Below are 17274 nucleotides of genomic sequence, written 5' to 3'. Positions count from 1 at the left end.
CCCCGCAGTTACAAAAAAAGAATAAAAAAGAACTGTACGAGTGACTATAAAGAAATATGAGTTAAAGCATGGGCTTGATTGACCTTATCAGTGACATGACACCGTTTATGATAACGAACATTGTAATTGCGTGCCTTTGAAACACCCAAGGATTCACAAGTCAGTTGAGGACACCACACGATCTGGAAGTTCCTTAAAGGAGTACTGTGCATGGCGCAACAACCATTTGCCTGTGAAACCAGAAGCTTTTATAAAGACACCGCATCAGTTACACCGTCATTCTTTTGACTGCCGATGATCCCTCGCGATCCTCCTTAGCCACAGTGGAACACTGCATTCAAACACCGCAGGATGAGAACGCCGACAGCTGCTGGACCTTTTGTGCATCGTGTCTCTCCCTTTCAGTGCCTTCAGTGTAGTTGGTGAATATCTTCGATTTCCATAAACCTTCCCGCGTTTGCATTTTAAATTGGTTCTCTGGCGCCCGACTCTGCAGCTACTGTGCCCCGTTAGGATCCCTATGAATATAAATTCCTTATAAGTGCTCCGCTTATCGGGAGTAACTAACACCAGAATAAATTAAGTTTCTGTACTTTATTTTTAGACATATGCTTTAATTTAAATCACCTGTTGAGATAATATTTCAGGCATAGTGAATACAAATAATCTCAAGTTGGCGTCAATAATTTATTATGCAATTCAAGGTTTAGGGAACTGAGGATATAATCACAGAGTTATATTGACGTTATTCACCAGATAGTTCTGTGAGGAACAAAAAGTCTCCCTGTGAATTACAAATTCTAGCTAGAAAAAAACCAAAAGGTCCCTGGAAGATTTGAGAAAGAATGTGTGCGTGTGTGTATTTGCGTGCGCTTTTGTTGCACTTGTGTGGCTTCAACAGATGTGGATTCAGATAAATAAAGAAGGGGAGAGATTATCAACCTTGGGTACTCCAGTATTCGCGGGTTGCAAAACTGGAGAGAGTAAGTTACTCACATCTAAACAAGTAACGAGCACCATTGTGTTCGTAGAAAGCCCTTAACAGTGTGCTTTGTCTTAACCAACTAAAGAGCACTGAATCCACAGCCTGAAGAGTCTTTCCTTAGATTGTTTAAGTTGTGTTTATTGGAGGTCCTAGTCCCAGAACTAAAACGAGTTAACATTAATCATAGATTAGATGGTTAATGCATTTTTTATTAACATCACATGTCACTTTTTCTAGTAAATATCATTCAAACGCTTATTACAGGTAAGATACAGATTTTGCAGATTCTTTGCTTGATAAAGCTTGCATATATTTGAATTTCCTGGAGTATGTCCACAGATATATGGAATACTTTTTAAAAGTCATCTTAGCTGGTAACTTTACATCTAAACCTCCCCGTGTATAATTTCGTCAATATCAAGTTAATTCAGTGAAGCTAATTTCAGTGAAATATTAACAAAACAAAAAAAAGTCAGGTGTTCTGGGATTTGACCTAACGCACTTTGTTTCTTTTCTTCAACTAGGTCTCTCGCTGTCTGCCTATCCAGCCTTTTACTCTTGATTGCTCTCAAGGTCCTTAGATTAAAGCGAAAGAAAGGTTTGGTCAAACTGCTTAGCAAAACAACTCCGTCTCGGAGATGCGTACAGCATTGTGTATAGCGTGAAATACACTGTCCAGGAGGATAATGTATAGTCAGTATCCTGAAGTGCATAACAAATAAAATGGTGGTTGCATTGTTTTTCTATCTGAGCTGTTGCAAGTTGAAGCGGAGTGGGACTTGCCACCACATTATAAATACCGGATATGGTTGTCAGATTTAAAATAAGGGTGAGAAAGGATATCCTTGACTGGGGTTAATTTGAATCAGTACGAGAGAGGCCCTCGGATGCTCTTTTGTCTCTTATTTTTTATTATTATGTTGGGTATGTTTGTCACTTTGACATCACAGTACTTCGTCATTATAATAACTCGAGTCACTTTCATTATACATTTAAATACTTTTCAGGTGCATTGTCGAACGTGCAATGCAATAGGTCTCACTCGGGCTTAAATTTAAGCTCAGAAGCACAGTAAACCAGGAGATGGAGTTAAGGATGGAATTGATTTAAATGAGCAGACATAATAGCATTTGGAAGGAACCACCACCAACAAAACAGACAAAAAAAACCCTCTTCGCTTTTTTATGACTTCACAAAATCATATTGCATGTAACTCTCTCCCCTTTGGTTGAACATCAGTTTCCTTTCGTTTGGCATCTGTTCGTTCAAAATGTTCTTCTCTTATGAGGTCCAATTTCGTTTTCAGTCCCAAAATGTAGAGCTCCCTTCTAACACTCACGTGCCCATTTCCAGTCAAAGTTTGGGTTGGCAGCTGAATCCCATGATTAGAAAGTTTTTATGATTTTCATCCAGATTAATAGTATGTTGTGCGCAGATTTACTTTAAATGTAGTGGAATTGTATGTTTTAGATACATAATCATATCCTGGTTTGGTACCATCTTCGTCGATAGGATTAACTGGTTTATTATCTGAATGTACAGATACACAACCATATATATGTACGTATGTATATAAGTTGTATGTACATATATATATATATATATATATATATATATATATTATATATATATATATATATATATATATATATATATTGTATATATATATATATATATATATATATATATATATTTATATAAGTGTGTCAGAACAGAACTACTCGGTAATACATCACGAGAAACAAAACATTCAGACATAAATGCAAAATGTATTAACAAAGGAGGGGAAGCACGAACTGACAAAATAATCATTTTAAAAGCAACATTTCACTTTGCTTACCGTCTTCTATAAAGACATTTATGTAATTAAGGAAGCTCTGGATTATATGTTCCGAGAAAGAAATTTAGACCGAGGCATTTTGCAATGGCTAAGCTCAGCCATAGTTAGTAAATAAATAAGATACTTCCAAGTGCAATGATTACCGAACGATAGATGGAGAATATACGACTGATTTAGTGATAGAAAGTACAGAACTTTCACGAAAAAGATCAGCTATTCCTGAACTGATGTGTGAATTTTACGAACTTTCTATTTTATAATTTTTTTTAAATTTATAGAGATAAATATGATAAAGATGACGTGGAATGGAATTGAGATTTAAGCCAAAGGGCGTGCTCTGGGGCCTCTAAGGTCATTCAGTGCTTTTGAAAAGAGGATTGAGAGTAGAAAGGGTTTCAAAGCGTAACAGGAGGAAAACCTCAAAGCAGTTGCACTATGAACCAACTGTTAGGTGAGGGTGAAAAGTAAGATGGAAGAAAGAGAATATAAAGGTATCAGCAATAAGTTAACGCTGCGTTTCGGTTATAATGAACTAAATCAGCGCATTGAATTAGGCCTCTTATCTGACATCGCAAAAGTGACGTCAGAAACTTGCGAGATTCCAGTGGAAACAGAAGCCTGTCGCCAGTTGCAGAATAAAAGCTTTACCCAACAGAAACTTGGGAACTATAACTGTATTTTCTGGTCCAAAGAGAGACGAAATTCGATTTATCTTGCTCCTCCTCCCCAGACCAAAAGCTTTTAAAAGGCAACACTCACATTCCTTCGTGTCTGCCTTTTTGTTTTGGGGTTTTGTGTTGTGGGGGGGGGGGGGGTGGCGGATACTCTGTGTGTGTACGTATATTAACATGTACAGTATATATATATATATATATATATATATATATATATATATATATATATGCCATTAAGTGAAATTGAATCGTAACTTTGACCATAGGATTCCTGTCCAATTTATAACAGTAGACATTTATAAGCATTTACATCCTGTATAAGTTTCAATACACACATACACTAGTATCCTCCCTCTACAGGACCTCGCCCCCCACCCCCATGAAAAGTCAAAAACGAAGGAATACGAGTCTTTACTTATATGTACACACACACACATATATATATATATATATATATATATATATATATATATAGTAGATAGATAAATAGATAAAGTTGATAGACAGAGAGATAGATAAAGATACAGACAGAGGTACATAGATATATTATATATATATATATATATATATATTATATATATATTATATATATATATAGCTTACACACGCTTTACACACGCTTATACGTATTCATATGTGTGTAATATTATATATGATAATGTGTGTGTATGTAGGCAAGTTTTGTACGCTCTGAACCATGGTACTGTTGCTCATGACTTTTTTTTTTTTTAAGTGTTACTGAGTAAAAATATATTGTCAAAGGCAGAAGTAACAATATATTTGCTTTTTGGCTCAAGGAGACACACATTCTGTGCGGCACAAAAACTGCAATCAGAATTGACCCTGGTAAAATCTTTAATAAAAAAAGAGGCATTGAGTAATCGCTTCGGAGTAACTGTAATCCAGTGTACACAGTTGATAGAATCCTGGGCTTACACCAAGAGGGTTTCTATCGCTCTTTTTCTTTGCTTTCATGATCAGTCACAAAGCATTTAAGACTCTTCCTCGCTATTCTCTGGATTAGGTAAGATATAACCACCCTGTTAAAAGATTTTCCAAGTTTCTTTTTTTTTTCAATATAAAATGGGAACTTACTGTCCAAAGAAACACCCGTTCAGTAACCTTGAATAATACTTTGCTGATACCTTGCCTAATATAGTAACTTGAATTGCACTATCTTAAGAAATATGGGCATGCATTCTTCTTCAGGTAAAAATGAAATTGAAAGCTTAATTCTCAGAGCGTGTTATCCGGCTTAATTCTCTCTAGTGCACATAATTACCTGGTATCTAATTACCTTTATTTCTGAGCTACAGTTGACACAAACAAATCGGTATGCTCGAACTTACTCGTCATTTAACTGGAGTAAAGGTACATCATGTCATTTAAGGCTGTAGTTTTCCGTCCAGATAGTAATGAAGTGATGCAGTCATATTCTCTAAAGCTGTTCCCTAAAATACCAGTAGTCTCAAGAGCGATGAATACTTCAGAAGAATGTAAAGAATATGAATCGTCATTCAACATTTTCTTCTCATAGTTCTTGAGATTAGATGCTTTGCAGACTTAAAGACAAATGACATACTGAAGGAATTCAATGCTGTTGCATTAGACCAAATAATTAAATAAAAAAAATAATGGGTAAATGATATTCTCCTTAGTGTAGGTGTAGGTCATTTAGGGAATAGTATCACTAAATGAAATAATATTTCATTTTCATATTTCTTGAGCATTGGTTCATAGGAACAACTTGTATGGGCAATAATTACCTTTCACATCCATTCAGTGAGCCTTGACTGGGAGTTCAACATCAGAACCCTTCAGAATTGACAGCTTGGTTTAAATAACAATTAGGTAACCTTCGGCTTGTAGGGAAGTCATTAGCAGGAATCTGGATGTCTTTGCTTTGATTGTTTCACTGCTTTTGTTACCCCAGATGCTGAAAGATTCCGCACACAGTTGAGTTGTTGTGTATCGCTTTTTGAGCCTTTTTTTATTTTCTTTTTCTTTCTTTTTTTTGTGACGCCTTGGCTTTCAGATATTCGTCAGGCCAAAGTTCAAACTCTGAGGTCTCGCTGAACATCAACGTGTTTGCTGTTCAGCCTGGAATGGAAGCATCAGCCGTTGTGAATAGTAAAAGCACTCTGTTTCTAGTTATGTAAGGCCTATAATCTAAGAAAACTTATTGATCATGCATTGAGGCACTTGCATCTTGAGTTACCAGTTTCCTTCAGCCTTGAATGCATGCCTCGTATGTAAGGAGATTTGGTGTGTTGTGCAGCGTTAATAATTGATGATTCATGCATCATTCCAACAGAGGAAAATGGAGTGGGTGATATGTGTCGAAGGAAGGGAAATCAAATTACTCCGGAAACGAGCCAGTGGTGTTCGCCTGAAAAGTACGAAGTGCCACCACCAGTGACTGTTACAAAACAAATCCCTTGAAACAAGATAAATAGATGCTCTGCATAACTGACGAATTTCTGTGCATTTCATGCATGCGGAAATGAAACGAAGTGTGGTGCAGGAATGTCCTCCCTCTACCGTGTGTCCTAAAAATAGTGCATCGCATGCGTAATATCGAGAACATTAGACTCTAATGCCCACTCATGTCGTAGCCCCTTTCACCGTTCTCCTAAACACCTAGACCTATCCCACCCTTTTAACCTACCGTACATACTGTATAACTGCACACTCCAGTATCCAGTGATTCCCAGTGTCAGTCTGTAATAGATAGATCCCCCTAGAAACAAGAGACCATGTGCCAAAACTATAGACAGTATCCTCCTTGTCCCAGGAACCAAAGTGGGATCCCTGCCGTCCCCATGCAAAGTCTCTCCGCTTCGAGCATATGATGTGGACCACTCGAGGTTCTATTGATATAAACCCTCAGAGGGCAGAGGCCACTTGCCGCCGGCCGGTGGTTCTGTGCCATGAAGTCTAATATCACCCTCCTTGACGAGTGTCTCGTCCAGTGGACTGGGACGCAGATATGTGCACTCAAATTTCTGAGACTGAAGATACCCTTTGTATCGAGTGTTATTACATTGCTTGCTCAGATAACGAGGATTAATATAACCATCTAGTCAGGCACTGTTAAGTAGTGTACAGCACAAACTGTGATCGTCAGATAGGAACAGTTAAAAAAAAAGCCTTATAATGGTGAGGACTGGAAGAAGTTAAGTAGTGCTAGATGGAAGGCTGAACAAACCAGGCCTGGACGTCTGCCTTCACCTGGACAGAATGAGAAGGGCCTTGCACCCAGTGATAAGTTTAAACTTTCCTTATTTATTTTTCAGTGTTATAAAGGTATAGGTATGTATGCAAATTATCTTCACAGATACTCAGTGCATAATATGTCATTTTGATAACAGTCTATTTTTCAAGTTACTGTAATATCATGCTTATGGTGTTACGTCATAGATTCTCTGATACTGAAAACGGTGAGCACTTTGTCTGAAGATTGTATCCAGATGCAAAACATCACAGTTGTTTTATTAGGTAGTAAGTGTTTTGTAAGTCAATTTTTTTGCCACATGTTCATGTTGCCTGTGTGAGTTATTGAATAGTAGTCGTTATCCTCTCTCAGCCAGTAACTTTAACTTATGAATGAATACGTCTCCTTTTGGAAGCCTTGAGAGTGACGCATCTTCAAGAAAATGTATCTGGAAAGCAGTTCGAGAATCTTTCCTTCTTCGTGTGTCCAGGAAAATTTAAATAAAGTCGTCGTGAAAAGGACTCGAGATCAACATCAATAATGCGGGTATTTTGGCAGGTCCGTGTTCTCTGGTGGTCTTCTGCTTTTTACATCATTCGCTGTGATTTAAATGATTTATTGGTGCCTAGCCAGCATTCAAAACAGTAATAGTAACTGATGTCTCCATTCACTCATTCTGGCAGTTGATTCTGTTATATGGGACTTTAAGCATTGCAGTCACAACCTTCGTTCAAAGTAAAATAGTATGATGTCATTATTTAGCCATGCTGTGTGAAGTATATCATTGATAACAGATTCATTGGCTTCCTTATTAGTGTGTAAGACTCCTTTTAACATAATTATGCTTATTCATGTATGCCACGTGATGAATTGTTTTAAACAGTCAGTAGATGCATGTTTAGCCTTTTTTTCTAATAAGATGAACCTTCCAGATTGTTTTCATTCATTGTTATCATGATTCGCATAGCACAACACAGTGAAATTAAATAAATGCAATAAAAAAAATCATTAGGAATGAAATGCTTTTGGTTTGGTCAATACTTGGGCAGGTGACCTGGAATAGAAACTAAACCCCTTTGGTAGAATTTCCTTGTGACCCACCGAGCTTGTCTGAGGGGCAATGATCTCGGATCACGTTTGCAAATACCTGGGTTCACTCCTGAAAAAAAAAAAACAGTATTCTACATTCCGCTATAATTATATTCCATGAAAAAGTGTATATTGAATTCTCAACTTCACTGAATCATTATTATTGTTGCAATCATCTAAGCATTAAAGAAGCACACATTGCATCACGTGACTTTATTTTTAGGGCCATTTCAACTAAAACGCTAAAAAAACTGATTCCTATAAACAAGTAGAGTGATGGCACCCCTCTTGTGGGGACTAAGGGCGAATGTGTATTTTCTTGTAAAGAGAAAGATGTAAAAAAGAAGACCACGCACTAGGTAACTCGAGAAAGTCTCTTCAGGATTTATAAAAAGAAGAAAATTAAATTCCATTACTGAGATCAGCATCACATATTGCGATCGTCTCTGTAGTTCTAAATTTCACGTTTGTCTTTCTTACTAAAAGAGACCTTAAAGTCTCACGTCTAATTCTGCCACGACTCCTGACTGATGTGGATCTGGAAAGAAAATGTCTATTCAGATTCTTCCCGATAGAAGACTACTTTTTCACAGTTAAATTCTGTTTCCGAAAGAGATCTACTTTTTTCTGGTGGAAGACTACTTTTCAAAGCTAATTTCTGTTAATTTCAGATTGAAGACTACATTTCAAAGTTAAATGTTATCTCAGTTTTGTAAATATTTTACCAGTTTTAGCTGAATAAGTCTTGACATCAGTTGGTTGCGTATTTCATTCATTTTCGCTGTCCCTGCATTTCACCATTCACATTCCTTGGGCTTCTACGATTTTCCTGACTTTTGGAATAGTCAGTCCTTAGTAGTAAAGTGAGATCATGGATTTCAGCAGCTCTATTCTGGCGAGCTCTAGGTTTTGTTCATTAATCTTTTACGATATCTTTTTTATCAATGCGCGCAATAGCAAGTGAATGAATGCTAGATACGGTAAAATGTTTTAAAGTCTTTGTAGGTAGAAGAACCTCTTACAACTTATAAAATTTTGAGTTTTACACGAAGTTTCAAATGCACATCACTCTAAAAAGTTAGTTAAGTTTAGAGACTGGTTATTCCAACTGTGCTCTGGGAGAGATGTAATATTGAACTAAAATAATAACAGTTATGAGTGGTTACATAAGTAGTGAGTGGGTCTGCCCATTGCTTTTCTCTTTTACATTCACTTCGAACCCATTGGACTATCTTGGCTTAGCTAGTCAAGGGACCCTTTCTATCTCACCTACGTTTCAGTTGAAAGAAATGATTTCATTGCAGTTAGACGCTCCCAAATGTCCCCAAACATATTTAAGAATTTGATTCATTACGTAGAGAACAAGAGAGAGAAACTCGCCACACGAGCAACCCTTCATAGATTAAAGGCAACAAGAGTGAATGACTTCTTCCCATTGTACATAAACAATAGGTCTTGTTTATGATAAGGTTAAGCGCTACTCAGCTGATTTGCTGCAGAGTGAAAGTATTGAAACATTATGTACTTTTTAGTAGAAGTATTGAAATTGTTCTGTATTAAAACTTTAGTTATTATGAATAAAAGTATTGAGAAATTGTGTGCTGTAGCTGAAAGGATTAAAACCTTAAGTACCTTGAGGTGAAACTTTTCAAAACTATGTACTTTAACAGAAAGTATCAAGACTCCTTTTTTAAATGGCTGAGAGTATTAAGTATGTGGTGCGCCAACATATAATTAAGAGTATGTTACCACCCATTTGTATCCATATGCAAAATAATATGTCAGTTATGGTTATTTTTACTTTGTGTGAAATTCGCTGCTAAATAAACAAGTGGGTGAACCCTTGTTGTAGGAGAAGCGCAAATAATGCTTAGTTAGAGCACTGAACAAGCTAAATGTTGGATACATCGAATGTAGAAGGTGGAATTTCAAAGTGTGACACTGTACTTTACCTGTGAAATAACGGCGTTGCCTGTGCTTGCTAGCAGTGATAGTGAAAATACACTAATGAAGCTTGCAAAGTATCACCAAGAAAATGTTCCAATGTAACTGCATCATTCATATGGGATATGGATGATAGCAAAAGACTTTTTACTCTGAATGTTGTCTGTACAGTTTTATATATAAGTTGTTCATTGCGAATATTGCTGACATGTACTAGTACGTCTCAGTTCTTTGTCAATTAGCGCACTTGAATATGGTAGCCGACACGGATTTCCCTTGTGCAATCAGTGTAATCTATAAGTATGCCTAATTTTATAGTGGTTGACATCAGTAAAAGGATCAGTTGTTTGAGCCCAGAAAAGTTGAGGTCATTGTAAAATCTTTTTTTAATAAATATGAAAAGAAGACAATTTGACATTTCATATGCTTTTTTTGCATGAGTATGTTTCTATGTAGTAGAATACTATCAATTCAAAACATTGCTTCTGACTGGTTAGCATACTTGTAACGTATCTCTCTGTACTGTATCTTGCTTTTTATGTATCGGTGGGGGTCTACAGGGGGTCACTTTGGTAGTTGCGGTTCCTGTTTGCAGTATTTGGGTTCTCTGTGCTCAGTACTGTGTCTCTTTTAAAAGCCTCTGCAAAGTATTTTGCTCTAATCATCCGCGTCTGCATGCTGGGACGCTTCAGTCACCATGTGAGTCTTTCTTCTGTAGTTGGGGAAAGTCACTGTTATCATGTTGTCCTGTCCTCGTCAGAATTTAAAGGCAATTGTCAACACAATTCTTTGTATTTGAGCGTCGTTTCGTACCTGGCAGCTTCCACGCCATCTTGATCTCCTTAAAACACTACGTAATCTTCTTATCTGCATAAATTCTGACGAGGCTCTTCGTTGCGAGGAAGAATCTCTCTGCCACATGTTAACAGTACTTTCCTTGTATTGTGTCAAATATATTATTTTTCTATGGGGGTATCTGACGGTTTGATCTCTTTCTTATCGTTGTTATGTTTATAGTACATAGCATACAACTCACAAATGATTCTCGCGAAGATAATCCGCTGAAGGCATATATATTCATTAAGTTATAAAGACCAGGAAAAAGTATGAGGAGACTGACAGATGCCCTCTTCGTAACGCTACTGACTTAAAGTCTTTCAGTCATTCATATAGTGTGCGTTGATCAAAAGCTGTTTTAAAGTACTTGATGCTTATCACGTTGAAGCTTTTATGGTGGATGTGTATATTATAAAGCTTTATGTAAACAATACTCAAAGTTGTACCGCATTAAGACTTATACAGATAAGGACAGTTATCATTATGGCTGACTAAATTTTGATTTTTCTTTTCTCTCATGCTTTATTACTCACAGAGAGGGGAGACTTCAAGCCCACAGACTTGGAAAGGTGAGTAAAATTAAGGTTCTTCTGTAGGAAAGTTTTGTAATCAAACCTTTGATGACCTTTGGGTAACACGTCAAATGTTACAAGCTTCACAGAGAATCAGATTTGTCACGAAACTGTTTCGATGTAATTAATTGCACTGAATGTTGTAAAAGCAGTCAACTTTCTGTATGCTTATATAATATATATATATATATATATATCTATATATATATATATATATATAATTATAGATATATAATATATATATTACGATTATATATACATATATATATATAGAATTTCCCTCTTCTGCTGGAGCTAAATTGTTCTTCTAGACAATTTGTGCATCTCCTAAGATGCTTTTCTGTCATCTGGAATTGGTTTTTAACGTAAGATGGTCTGATATACTCTGAATTTTACATTTATTCATTATTCAGCTCTCTGTCAAATGAATGCTGCAAATCTCTATCTGAGCCCAATAAATGATGGTTTATTCTACTCTTAAGGTTTTCCTAAAGAAACTTTTGACAGGCTCAAGTTGAAATGTCTGAACTATACCTGTGCCTTATGAGACAATTTTGGAAGCTGATATAAAGTGGTCAATATTTTCCCAATTGAATTTCGATCTGTTAAGGAATCACATCCTCGCAATATTTTAACAGGTCCTTATCTTCTCTCTACAGTGACAAGAGTGACCTTGAGAGCCAAAAAGGAAATAATGGTAGGCATCAGTACTCGAGCTCGGGGTCGGGCGTGGGTCGGAGTGGAGGCAAAACACTAGTCGAGGGTTCCCTGGCCTCCATTCCGCCCGACGCCTTTTATACCTCTGCATCCAAGCACACGAGTGTGTCCACTCTGTCCTCTAAACCTGACCATGAGTATGAAAACCTTAAGGTGAGACTAGAGTAAGCCATGAACTCCATCTCCTCCTACGCACTGGGCAACAATAGATGCCTCTAGCTCCGTCCCTCACCTGTCACGTTGGGACGGGGGAATCTTACAGTCGTGCCTTCTCGAATCTCGATTTAGAGCCGTGTGGAAAATAATCACTAAACCGATTCAGGGTTAATAAGAAAACAGCTCGAGTGGCACTGTAAAATAGCCTCTGTCCTACGTGAGGGTTTGGGGCGACTGTGGCGCTGCTGTCCTCTGCAGTAGTCACTACTGAGTGGCTTGAATACCCGCGGCATAATCTTCTCATTCTGCGGCCCGGGACGCACGGCCAGCTACACTTCACACTCGCCACTGAGGTCACGCTGACATAAACATCAGGGTGATATTTATGTATATACATATCCCATGCACTGCACAGTAGTATTTTCCTTCATTTCTCGTTTCTTTCTTGTTACATTCGATTTATTTCCCGACTCATTAAGAAAATTGAAAATGAAGAATTTTCACAGGTCGTCAGATGAAGTCAGTCTACTGCAATGTCGCAGAAACTTTTCATTTGCTGTGCAAAATAAAATGTAATGTAAATCCTAACTTGAATCAGTTTTGGACGAAAGCTCTACCGTTCATACACAAGTTTGAAAATGTTTCCCGTCTTTCATGAGTTTTTTTTTCCTCTCTCTAACTCTGAAAGCTCTTTTAAAACAGCCATTCCATCTAACTATTGTAAGATATAGAGTAGACTTAGTTTTTTAAAAATCTTAGCACCAAATTACTAACCATTTGTTGCACTTCTAAGTTTTAGAAATAATAAGTATTAAAAGGTTATGCCCAGTGGTCCCTTAAGAAACTCTGCACTTGAACTGGTATTTCATGTTACTATATAAGAGTGAAGTAAATCTGAGGAGAAATTGCATAGTTTGTTTATGAAGGGACAGTACAAACTTAAACCTAAATTCTTTCCGCTCGACGTACATTGCAATATGACACGAGAAATAGGAGCATGAAGGGAACAACAAACAAACAAGCAGTAAATAAAAAATAAATATGTACACGTACGTGAAAGCCAAGTATTTACGATTTTTAAGTCTGAAATTATAAATATTTTGTCATGTAAAAGTATATTTTACAAACGTTTTGAATGAAGGCAAATATGTTAACTTATTTTTTTTCTTTAATTTGTTGCGAAATGCCTTTTGTTTTTTTATTTGTTGTTTTTGCACATGCAATAGTGTTATCGTATTTTTATTTGTTGTTTTTGCACATGCAATATTTTATCTATAAGTTTGTGATTCGTTTGTTACTGAGAAACATGGGAACGATGACTGGATTGTGACAGATCAACCCTGGAATTAATTTTGTTCTGTCCAAGAACCAAAATACACGGATCCACTTTGGACCAGGGAATCAATTTGTTTTGAAACCTTCGAAATAGTCCTTTCTTAATACAGTACATTGTATTCAGTTTGAATTACATTTGCAGTGGCACTTCAACCTTCTTAGACTGGTGAAACTCAGAAATCCCCTCGGGACCGAATATGTGAACAAAAATCATTGCATTATGGCAGTACTCTAGTCAGACGGAACTCCTCATTGTCAGATTTTGGGACAGTAGTTATGAAGTATAGATGCATAGATTAAGACTAATAACATATAGATTAAATAGTATTTTCCTATGCTACTTGATCATGACATAGATTGAAAATAATAACTGCAAACATACAATGATATATTTAAAATATAGACCCGAGGTTCACGATCTCTCATTTTCTGAACTCCACTTGCAGATAATGCCAACACCAACGGCAACACCAAGCTCATGCCAGGTAACGAGAAGGAACAGCAGCAGCAGCAGCAGCAACAGCAGTCAAACAACGAGAAGAGATGAGCAAATCCACGAGAAGTCTGACGCGAAGGGGGAAGCTGCGACCACTAACTTAGAAGAACAGACGGACATGGACGGTCTCAATCTCCGACAGGGTGAGATGCAGACTTTCAAAAAGCAAGACGACCAGCACCATCCCCACCACCACCACCACCAGCAAGACGAATCGAAAGACGCCTTCAAGACGATGAAAACAGCACCAATACTAACAGCAGCAACTCCGCCGTATGTGCCCGTCTACCAACAACAAGCAGAACGCGCGGGGTCGTCGTTTGAGAAATCGAAGTCTGCGAAAACCAGCAGCGGTGCAGATCAGAGACCGGGTGGTGGCATCTTGTACGCAGAACTACAGCTTCCGAGGTCGTCCAATAACGGTTCGATGAGACGTGGGGGTAAGAGGCATGCGCAGCAAAAGACTCAGTATGCGGAAATTACATTTCAAGGCCGTCCTTTGCAAACTGCTGAAATATAGATTTCTGGACCAGATAAAATGACAGTAATGTGGTATTATCCAGAACGTGACCTAAACTCTTTTTATTTTCATTATTATTAATGGTGGTATAGAAACGTTGAGAATGTATGAGTGATATACAGCATCCCAGTTTTTTCTTGAAAATTCATTAGAAATGTTGTCAGGTCTTACGGCGTCTAAAAAAGTGATGTTTAACCAAAATTATCATATTACTATCATTAAAAATCCAATATACGGAACCCTTCTTGGACCTTAGGAAATTATACCACAAGAAAAATATAGTATAAGCCTATTTTGTCAAGTATTCTAGAAAAGTGTAGTAAAATTCGACTTAGTTGAAAGTTGAAGGATTTTAGGATAAACGTGAGTGAAAGAAATATGATGAAAAAAAGAATAGATAAAAGAAGAAAACCTGGTGACGAGATCTATATGTTTTTCAGCATATTGGTGGTCAAGAATGAGCGTCAAAGTACGTCACAGACTTAGGAATACCATTAATAACAATCCAGATGATTTCAAATTTTTTTCAATATGAAATCAATTTTAGAATTAGTTTTATGACTCCATAAATATGTCTTAATGTGAATTACCAATAAGAGTAAGTGATATATTTGTCTATAGTTTGCAATGGCATCCAGATGATCTGCCAGTAATAAGTATGCAGTGTGAGGCTTTTGTATTGAATATGTTTAAATATAGGTTCGAAGCTTGCTATGTCTACACCACCGGATTTTCCAATTCGTTTATATTCATTTGTCCATCACTGTGTCCTATGCAATGAGTCATTCGTTTACTGCTGAAGTCAAAAACAAAAACAAAAAAAAACAAAAAACAAAGAGTGCAGATGCTGACGACGTGTGTTTGATGAGTTCGTGTTTCAAGTCAGACTGTAGCGTAGCGAAGAAGTCCAGCCTTTACCTTCCCCCTCACCCCCTTCTCTTCACCCCATCCAGTCCCCCTACCCCAGAAAATGCCCCCCCCCCCCTTTTCCCCCCTTTTTTTTTTTTTGCTTTCTGCACTCTTGTTATTTTTCGTTACTTTTCCGGGATTTGTTTTTCGAGTGAGTGAAGCTTTAGCCTCTTGTCTCTTGTACCTACAGCTCCAAAGACTGATTAATGTTAAGTGGATTCCTTTTTTTGTAAATAGATGGTGTCGATGATGAAATCATGAAAACTATGCTTCAATGTTCCTTTCTGCTTATTAACATTTCTGGCGAAAACCCCACAGAACCTGTTTTCATGAATAATAGTTACTACGTGAAAAGTAGTCGCTATGAGTTTAGCATATTGTATTTCTGTCAAGTTAAGACATCTGTGTTTACTGTAGGGGTTGTTATCCCCTCAGGGTTTTTCTGTAATGCATCAAATTTTCTGGATTTTTTATCATTCACGATTTTCATTAAGTTATTAACGCACTGGAAATGGAAATGTGAAGTTGTAAATGAAACTTGTGCAAAATACTCCAAATGGATAAACACTGGATTATGTGGACCTTGGCAAAGAAATCTAATAATACACGTGAAGTTTCATCAGTAATTTTTGGGTAAAACTTACAGACACGAAGATAAGTGTATCTGTGAAACTATCTTTGGTTTGAATTTATTTCAGGAGTTTTGATGGTCCAAAACTTATTTGTAGAATCAAACCAACAGAAATCTTTTGAACAAGTTTTGATTTCTTAATTGTCTTTGAAATTAGAAGCTTAATTGCAGAAAAATTATAAAGAACGATGACAAGATCGTTTTCGGTAGAAAGTTGTAGTCACAGTATTAGAAAATATTTTGCACAAATTTTGTTTGTAACTTATGGTATTATTGTGCTTGGTTGTTCTTTTGATTCAAACAAAATTCGATTTAATTTGTTTCATTATTCTTCTTTGTTGACTGTAAGGCATACATCTCACTGATAGATGCATTTTCAAGCACATCTAAGCAAAACGTTGCTTGTTCGAAACTGAACTGAACACTTGCGGAGAACCTAGCCAGCCAGCCAGCCAGCCAGCCACAGAACCAATTCAGTTGACTAGCAAATAAAGGCTGAGTTAAAACGCAGAGTGGTTGAAGAGTATTGAGTTGAACCCGCTGAAAGCTACGTAAAAAGACAGTAATAGATAGCACGAAAGTTATGTTTTGAATCCACAAAATAACAGTATGCTTTTCTCATCCATTGTAAGACTTTGAACTATGGAAACAAGGATATTTTCACCTATGTGTAATGTTGCCACAAGAAGGAAAAACAAACATTGAATTAACGTAGATTTGAGCTTGACGCCGGCCACTTGGGCGCTGTAATGTGCCTTTAGCATCTCTCCTTAAACCAAGACTCGCGATGATCTTTTCTTGACAGTAAGTCCCACCTTCTTCAGTTGTGAATCTGTGTAGGCTTTGCTGCTTTGTCTCTTCTCTCTCTCTCTCTCTCTCTCTCTCTCTCTCTCTCTCTCTCTCTCTCTCTCTCTCTCTTTCTTTTCCTTCCATTGTATGTACAGTACTACTGTACCAGATACAGTACCAGATGCCACCTACAGCGAGGTACAGTGATAGACTAATTCACGGGGCCCAAGTGTCCAAAGTCAAGGACATGTTGATGCTTTTATTTTTATTCTTTGTCATCTTGTGTGACTGGGTCATAATTGAAGGTTTTTGATATTATTCTACTGCCTTTATAAAGAAACTCTTTAACGAGGATTTTGGTTAGTTTTAATATAAGGTTATTTCTTCAAAAATAATATGACAGTGAGGTTTAGTCAAAGGCCATTTGATTTCAGCTGCTTTCCTTATAAATACAGTAGAATATTGCTGACGCATAGACGAACACAAAGTTCGGTAGCGTAACTATTGAATTTATTACTCAAGTTGGCAAAGATTAATCAACTGGGTTCAGTCATGCTTAAGTAATA

At 37.0% G+C, this 17274-nt stretch overlaps 1 pseudogene; it reads left to right on the top strand.

The window, feature by feature from the left end:
• LOC135220764 (irregular chiasm C-roughest protein-like) overlaps positions 1–15362 on the top strand; it is a 400105-nt pseudogene extending 384743 nt beyond the window's left edge.
• Positions 15363–17274: the final 1912 nt, after the last annotated feature.

The sequence above is a fragment of the Macrobrachium nipponense genome, chromosome 2 (genome assembly GCF_015104395.2).
Source record: "Macrobrachium nipponense isolate FS-2020 chromosome 2, ASM1510439v2, whole genome shotgun sequence".
Lineage (NCBI taxonomy): Eukaryota > Metazoa > Arthropoda > Malacostraca > Decapoda > Palaemonidae > Macrobrachium > Macrobrachium nipponense.
Note: the sequence above shows the minus strand (reverse complement) of the source record. Positions and strands in the feature narration are given on the sequence as shown.